We start from the raw sequence: 8,438 nt of genomic DNA, 5'->3' as shown, positions 1-8,438 counted from the left end.
GGTCATTTGCAACAAGATGGAGGAATCTGGAAAACATTATACTGAGTGAATTAAGCCAGTCCCAAAGGGACAAATATCATATGTTCTCCCTGATTGGCGACAACTAACTAAGCACCAAAGGGGAAACCTGTTGAAGTGAAATGGACACTATGAGAAACAGTGACTTGATCAGCCCTTGTCCTGACTGTTGATATACAATGTAATACCTTATCCCTTTTAGTATTTTTTTTGTTTTAGTAATATTGGTTGAACTCTGTAATTAACACACAATTATTCTTAGGTGTTTGAATTTAACTGAAAAGTGATCCCTGTTAAATATAAGAGTGGGAATAAGAGAGGGAGGAGATGTACAATTTGGGACAGGCTCAATCAGACTTGCTCCAAAGGGTGGAGTTAGAAACATGCCAGGGGATTCCAATACAATCCCATCAAGGTGGCATGTACCAATGCCATTTCACTAGTCCAAGTGATCAATTTCAGGTCACGATTGATCATACTGATAGGTCTAAGAGTCAAAGGGATCACACAAACAAGTCTAGTGTCTGCTAATACTAGCTGATAGAATCAAAAAGGGAGAGAACGATCCATCATGGGAAGAGGGATACACAGCAGACTCATAGAATGGCAGATGTCCTAAATAGCACTCTGGCCTCAGAATCAGCCCTTAAGGCAGTTGCATCTGGCTGAAGAGCCCGTGAGAGTATTTTAGGCATGGAAAGCCAAGACACTCTGGAAAAAAAAAAGAAGACCTAAAAACAAGATCTCTGCAAGTGAGATCCCAGTGGAAAGAACGGGGCCATCAAAGAAGGAGGTACCTTTCTCTGAAGGGAGGAGAGAACTTCCAATTTGACTATGACCCTTTCAGAATAAGATCGAAGTCGGCAAACTCAAAAGGCTTCCATAGCCTTGGCAACTCATGACTGGAGCCTAGGGAGATTACTGACACCATAACAAGAGTGTCAAATTGTTAAGTCAACAACAGGAGTCACTCTGTACTTACTCCTCGTAGGATCTGTCCTTAATGTGTTGTCCAATGTGAAGTAATGCTATAACTAGTACTGAAACAGTATTTTACACTTTGTGTTTCTGTGTGGGTGCAAACTGATGAAATCTTTGCTTAATATATACTAAATCGATCTTCTGTATATAAAGATAATTGAAAATGAAACTTGATGTGATGGAATGGGAGAGGGAGCGGGAGTTGGGAGGGGTGTGAGTGGGAGGGAAGTTAGTGGGGGGAAAGCCATTGTAATCCATAAACTGTACTTTGGACATTTATATTTACTAAATAGAAGTTAAAAAAATGAAGTGCAGCAGCTGGTAGTTGATCCAGTGTCCATATGGGATGCTAGCAATGATGGGCAGCAGCTTTACCCACTAAACCACGGTACCAGGCCCAAGTGAGATTCTTAACCATTAATCTCATAAAACTGTAAAACAAAATTTTATAAAACTATTTGCAGCAATGTTGATACACATAGACATCTCTTTCTTGTTTCTTTGTTCTTTTTTGTTCTGTTTTGTTTTTCAATTTTTAGCTCTCACATATAAGGGAGAACATGTGGTATTTGTCTTTCTGGGTCTGGCTTATTTTGCTCAACATGATGTGCTCCACTTGTGTCCATTTTGCCACAAATGGTAGAATTTCATTCTTTTTTATACCTGAATAATTTCTATTGTGTATGTATACCATATTTCCTTTATCCACTTATCTGATGATGGACACATTGATTGATTCCAAATTTTGGCTATTGTGAACAGTGCTGCTGTGAACATGGTGGTACACATATCTCTTTGGTACATTATGTTTCAGTCTTTTGGGTTTTTACTCAATAGTGGGATTGCTGGATCATATGGCAAATCTATTTCTAGTTTTTTAAAGAAATCCTAGTTTTCAAAAGTGGCTGCATTAATTCATTCCCACTGAATGTGTGTAAGTGTTCCCCTTAGTCCACATCCTCACCAGCATTTGTTACTATCTGTGTTTTAGCTGTTAGCCATTCTGACAGAGGTAAGGTGATACCTTATTTTGGTTTTGATTTGCCTTTTCCTAATGGCTGCTGATGCTGAACATTTTATCATAAATTTGTTGGCCATTTGTATTTCTTCTTTTAAAAAGTGTCTGTTGAAGTCCTGCAGCCATTTCTCAACTAGATTGTTTGTTTTTTGTTGTTGTTGTTGAGTTTTCAAAGTTGCTAGCATATTTGAGAATATTAATCCTTTATCAGATAGGAGGTTTGCAAATATTTTTCCCATTCTGCTGAATGTCTGTTCACTCTATTGAACATTTACCTTCTTGTGCAAAAGCTTGCTATAGTCTCATTTATTTAGTTTTTATATAAAATTTTTATTTAATAAATATAAATTTTGAAAGCACAACTTTTGGATTATGCCAGTTTTTCCCACATAACCACCCTCCCACCCTCAAACCATCCCATCTCCTATGCCCGCTCCTATCCCATTCTTCATTAAGATTCATTTTTAATTATCTTTATATACAAAGAACAACCTAATGTATACTAAGTAAAGATTTCAGCAGTTTGCACCCACAGGCACAGAAAGAATAAAGTACTGTTTGAAGACTAATTTTACTGTTAATTCTCATAGTACAACACACTAAGGACAGAGATCCTACATGGGGAGCAAGTGCACAGTGACTCCTGTTGTTGATTTAACAATTGACACTTTTATTTATGACATCGGTAATCACCCAAGGCTCTTGTCATGAGCTGCCAAGGCTATGGAAGCCTCTTGAGTTCGCAAGCTCTGACTTTATTTAGACAGGGCCATAAGCAAAGTGCAAGTTCTCTCCACCCTTCAGAGAAAGGCACCTCCTTTGATGGCCCCTTCTTTCCACCAGGATCTCACTCACAGAGATCTTTCATTTAGGTCATTTTTTGCTACAGTGTCTTGGCTGGCTTTCCATGCCTGAAATACTCTCATGGGCTTGTTAGCCAGATTCAAATGCCTTAAGGGCTGATTCTGAGGCCAGAGTGCTGTTTAGCGGATTTGTCATTCTATGAGTCTGCTGTCTGTCCTGCTTCCTGTGTTGGACCATTCTCTCCTTTTTAATTCTATCAATTATTATTAGCGGACACTGGTCTTATTTATGTGATTCCTTTGGAACTATATGAAGTTATAAACTTAAACTGATCACTTTAACTAGTGAGATGGCATTGGTACCTGCCAACTTAATGGGATTTGGAGTCCCGTGGCAAGTTTTTAGCTTGACTCTTATGGTAAGTCAGAGGGAGCGTGTGCCAAACTGCACAACTCCTTCCTCTCTTATTCACACTCTTATTTTTAATAGGGATCAATTTTTGATTGTATTTAAACACCTAAGAATAAAGTGTGTTAAGTAAAGTGTTCAACCAATGGTATTAAGTAGAAAAAGAAGGGGCTGGGGCCATGGCACAGTAGGTTAATCCTCTGCCTGTGGTACTGGCTACCCATATGGGTGTCGGTTCTAGTCCCGGCTGCTCCTCTTCCAATCTTGCTCTCTGCTATGGCCTGGGAAAGCAGTGGAGGATGGCCCAAGTCCTTGGGACCCTGCACCCATGTGGGAGACCAGGAAAAAGCACCTGGCTCCTGGATTCGGATCAGCACAGGTCTGGCCATTGCAGCCATTTGGGGAGTAAACCAACAGAAGAAAGACCATTCTCTCTGTCTCTCCCTCTCACTGTCTGTAACACTACGTCTCAAATAAATAAAAAATATTTTTTTTAAAAAAGTAGAAAAAGAAAATACTAAAAAGAACAGTGAGGACAAGGACTGATCAAGACAGCGCTTCACATAGTTTCAGTTTTACTTCTACAGGTTTCCTTTTAGGTGCTCAGTTAGTTGTCACCAATGAAGGAGAACATATGATATTTGTCCCTTTGGCACTGGCTTATTTCATTCAGCATGATGTTTTCCAGATTCCTCCATTTTGTTGCAAATGACTGATTTCATTTTTAACTGCTATATAGTATTCTATAGAGTACATATCCCATAATTTCTTTATCCAGTCTTCTGTTGATGGGTTGCTTACAGGTCTTAGCTATTGTACATTGAGCTACAATAAACATTGAGGTGCAGACAGCTCTTTTATTTGCCAATTTAATTTCTTTTGAGTAAATTCCAAGGAGTGGAATGGCTGGGTCATGTGATAGGGCTATATTCAAGTTTCTGAGGAATCTCCAGACTGACTTCCATAGTGGCTCTACCAGTTTGCATTCCCACTAATAGTGGATCAGTGCCCCCTTTTCCCCACATCCTTGCCAGCATCTGTTTTTTGTTGATTACTATATGCAAGCCATTCTAACCAAGGTAGGTGAAGCCTCATTGATGTTTTGATTTGCATTTCCCTGATGGCTAGTGATCCTGAATATTTTTCATCTGTCTCTTGGCCATTTGGATTTCATATTTTGAAAAATATCTATTGGGGTCCTTGGCCCATCTCTTAATTGGGTTGGTTGTTTTGTTGTTGTGGAGTTTCTCCATTTTTTTTTTGTAGATTCTGCTTATCAACCCTTTATCTGTTGCATACTTTGCAAATATTTTTTCCCATTCTGTCAGTTGCCTCTTCACTTTCCTGACTGTTTCTTTTGCAGTACAGAAACTTCTCAAATGGATGTAATCCCAATTTTTAATTTTGGCTTTGACTGCCAGTGCCTCCGGGGTATTTTCCAAGAAGTCTTTGCCTGTGCCTGTATCTTGCAGGGTTTCTCCAATGTTCTCTAATAATTCGATGGTGTCAGGTCATAGATTTAGTCCTTAATCCATGTTGAGTAGATTTTTTGTTAGGTGTAAGGTGTGGGTCTTCCTTCACGCTTCTGCATGTGGAAATCCAATTTTCCCAGCACCATTTATTGAATAGACTGTCCTGGCTCCAGGAATTGGTTTTAGATCCTTGATCAAATATAAGTTGGCTGTAGATGTTTGGATTGATTTCTGGTGTTTCTATTCTGTTCCATTGGTCTATCCATCTGTTTCTGTACCGGTACCATGCTGTTTTGATTACAACTGTCCTGTAGTATGTCTTGAAATCTGGTATTGCGATGCCTCTGGCTCTGTTTTTGTTGTATAAGATTGCTTTAGCTATTTGAGGTCTCATGTGCCTCCATATTTATTTCAGCATCATTTTTCCCAGATCTGAGAAGAAGGTCTTTGGAAATTTGATGTAATAATGTTTTTTTTTTATTTGTAAGGTAGAGTGATAGACAGTGAGAGAGAGAGAGAGAGAGAGAGACAGAGAGAAAGGTCTTCCTTCCGTTGGTTCACACCCAAAATGGCCACTATGGCTGGTGCTGTGCCGATCTGAAGCCAAGAGCCAGGTACTTCTTCCTGGTCTCATGCTGGTGCAGAGTTCCAAACACTTGGGCAATCCTCCACTGCACTCCTTGGCCACAGCAGAGAGCCGGATTGGAAGAGGGCAGCCGAGACTTGAGCCCAACACCCATATGGCATGCCTATGCCACAGGCAGAGGATTAACCAAGTAAGCTTTGGTGCCATCCCCTTATCTCTTGTTATCTTATTGAATCTGTAAGTTGCTTTTAGGAGAATGGACATTTTCATGATATTGATTCTTCCAATCCAAGAGCATGGAAGATTTTTCCATTTTTTGGTATCCTCTTCTATTTGTTTAAAGTTTTGTAATTGTCATTGTAGAGGTCTTTGAAATCCTTGGTTCAGGTTATTCCAAGGTATTTGATTTTTTTATAGCATTTGTGAATGGGATTGATCTTAGAAGTTCTTTCTCAGCTGTGGAATTGACTGTGTATTCAAAGGCTGCTGATTTTTGTGTACTGATTTTATATCCTGCTACTTTACCAAACTCTTCTATGAGTTCCAGTAGTTTCTTAGTAGAGTTCTTTGGATCCCCTAAAATAAAGAATCATCTTGTCTGCAAAGAGGGATAGTTAGACTTCTTCCCTCCCAATTTGTATCCCTTTGATTTTTTTTTTCCTAATGCCTCTGGCTAAAACTTCCAGTGCTATATTGAATAGCAACAGTGAGAGTGGGCATCTCTGTTTGCTACCATATCACAGTGGAAATGCTTCCAACTTTTCCCCATTCAATAGCATGCTGACCATGGGTGTGTAATAAATTGTCTTGATTGTGTTGAGGAATGTTCCTTCTATACCCAGTTTGCTTAGAGTTTTCATCATGAAAGGGTATTGTATTTTATTGAATGCTTTCTCTGCATCTGTTGAGATAATCGTATGGTTTTTCTTCTGCAGTTTGTCAATGTGGTGAGTAACATTGATTGATTTGCAAACATTTAACCATCCCTGCATACAAGGGATAAATTCCACTTGGTCTGGGTGGATGATCTTTCTGATGTGTTGTTGGATTCTGTTGGCTAGAATTTTATTGAGGATTTTTGCATCTATGTTCATCAGGGAATTGGTCTGTAATTTTATTTCTCTGCTGCATCTTTTTCAGGTTTAGGAATTAAGGTGATGCTGGCTTCATAGAAAGAATTTGGGAAGATTCCCTTTCTTTCAATTATTTTGAATAACTTGAGAAGAATTAGAGTTAGGTCTTCTTTAAATGTCTGGAAGAATTCAGCAGTGAATCCATCTGGTCCTGGGCTTTTCTTTGTTGGGAGGGCCTTTATTACTGATTCAATCTGAGTTGGTTACAGGTCGTTTAGTTGTTCTATGTCTTCCTGGTTCAATTTAGGTACGTTGCATGTGTCTAGGAATCTATCCATTTCTGCTCGATTTCCCAGTTTGTTGGCATACAAGTCTTTGTAGTAATTTCTGATGACTCTTTTTATTTCTGTGGTGTCTATTTGCTACATTTCCTTTTTCACCTCTAACTTTATTGATTTGGCTCTTCTCTCTCCTTTTTTGATTAGTTGGGCTAATGGTGTGTCAATTTTTTATTTTTTTTAAAAAAAACAGCTTTTAGTTTTGCTGATCTTATGCGATTTTTATTTATTCCATTTTGTTATTTTCTTGTCATTTGAATTATTTCTTTTCTCATACTAGTTTTGGGTTGGTTTGCTGTACTTTTTCTAGGTTCTTGAGTTGCATTGATAGCTAATTTATTTGGTGCTTTTCCAAATTCTTGGAACTGAAGGAAGATCTCTCTCTTTGTCTAGTTCTGTCTCCCTCTCTCTTTCTATCTCTGTCTCTTTGTGTGTCTCTGTATGTATGTGGGTGTTATTCTGCCTTTGAAATAAATACAAATAGGGGGCTGGCACTGTGGCACAGTGGGTTAATGCCCTGGCCTGAAGCACCAGCATCCGATATGGGTAACGGTTCAAGATCTGGCTGCTCCACTTCTGATCCAGCTCTCTGCTATGGCCTGGGAAAGCAGTACATGATGGCCTAAGTTCTTGGGCCCCTGCACCCATGTGGGAGACCTGGAAGAAGCTCCTGGCTCCTGGCTTTTGATTGGGGCAGTGCTGACCATTGTGGCCAGCTGGGGAGTGAACCAGATGATAGAAGATTTCTCTCTCTCTCTCTGTGTCCATCTCTCTGCCTCTCTTTTCTCTTTGTAACTCTGACTTTCCAAATAAATAAATAAATCTTTTTTAAAAAGAAATAAATACACAAAATAAAGAAATAGAAGAAGAACAAAGTAAAACTTATGAGAAAAGAGAAATAATAAAGATCATAGCAGAAATAAGATGGAGACTAGAAAAACTACAGGAAAGACTAACAAAACTAAAAGTTAGTCTTTTGAAAAAGTAAGCAAAATTGACCAACACTTAGCTAGACTGAGAAAGGAAAGGGAAAGAAGAACCAGGTAAACAAACCACAGATGAAAGGGAGAGGAGGGAGGATCGGGCAAAATTGCAGAATAGGTTCTCCAGCAGCCATCCTTCTGCAGAAATGTCAATCTGAACAACTATCTGTCAATGAAATACAATCACAAGAGCTATGGTAACTAAATGAGAGATAAACAACAAGTGAGAGTGTTTGGCACACTGGTTACGATGTCACATGGGATGCCGACATCCCATATCAAAGTGCCTGTAATCAATTTCCAATTCCGCTTTCAACTCCAAGTTCCTGGTAATGTCTGTGGTGGGAGGCAGCAGTGATAGCTAAGTGCTTGGGTCCCCACCACCCACATGTGAAGTCTAGAATGAGTTCTTGGCTCCTGGCTTTGGCTTAACCCAGCCCCAGCTGCTGTGGGCATTAGGGGAGTAAAACATTGGTGGGGGATTTCTCCAGCCTTAAAGCACACAAGGCCCAACCTCCAGAGAGGCCACCTTGCCCAGAAAGGATCCATGCTGCACACTTCAACTTAGCAATAGCCTTTGATAAGGATTGCATGGTTCACACATTTGCAGTGAGCTCTGCCCTAGACAACAGTGCTATTTTCCCAGAAGTGTCCTATAAATAGCAATCATGTTTTTAAGACAAATACAGCAAGTAAACCAGAGATGACTTAATCACAAAGTGTCTGTGTGGTTTCCCAGAAAAAAATAAGCATGACT

This window comes from Oryctolagus cuniculus, chromosome 6 (assembly GCF_051225735.1).
Source record: "Oryctolagus cuniculus isolate XC-2025 breed Fujian yellow rabbit chromosome 6, ASM5122573v1, whole genome shotgun sequence".
Classification (NCBI taxonomy): Eukaryota; Metazoa; Chordata; class Mammalia; order Lagomorpha; family Leporidae; genus Oryctolagus; species Oryctolagus cuniculus.
This window is presented reverse-complemented; position numbering follows the sequence as displayed.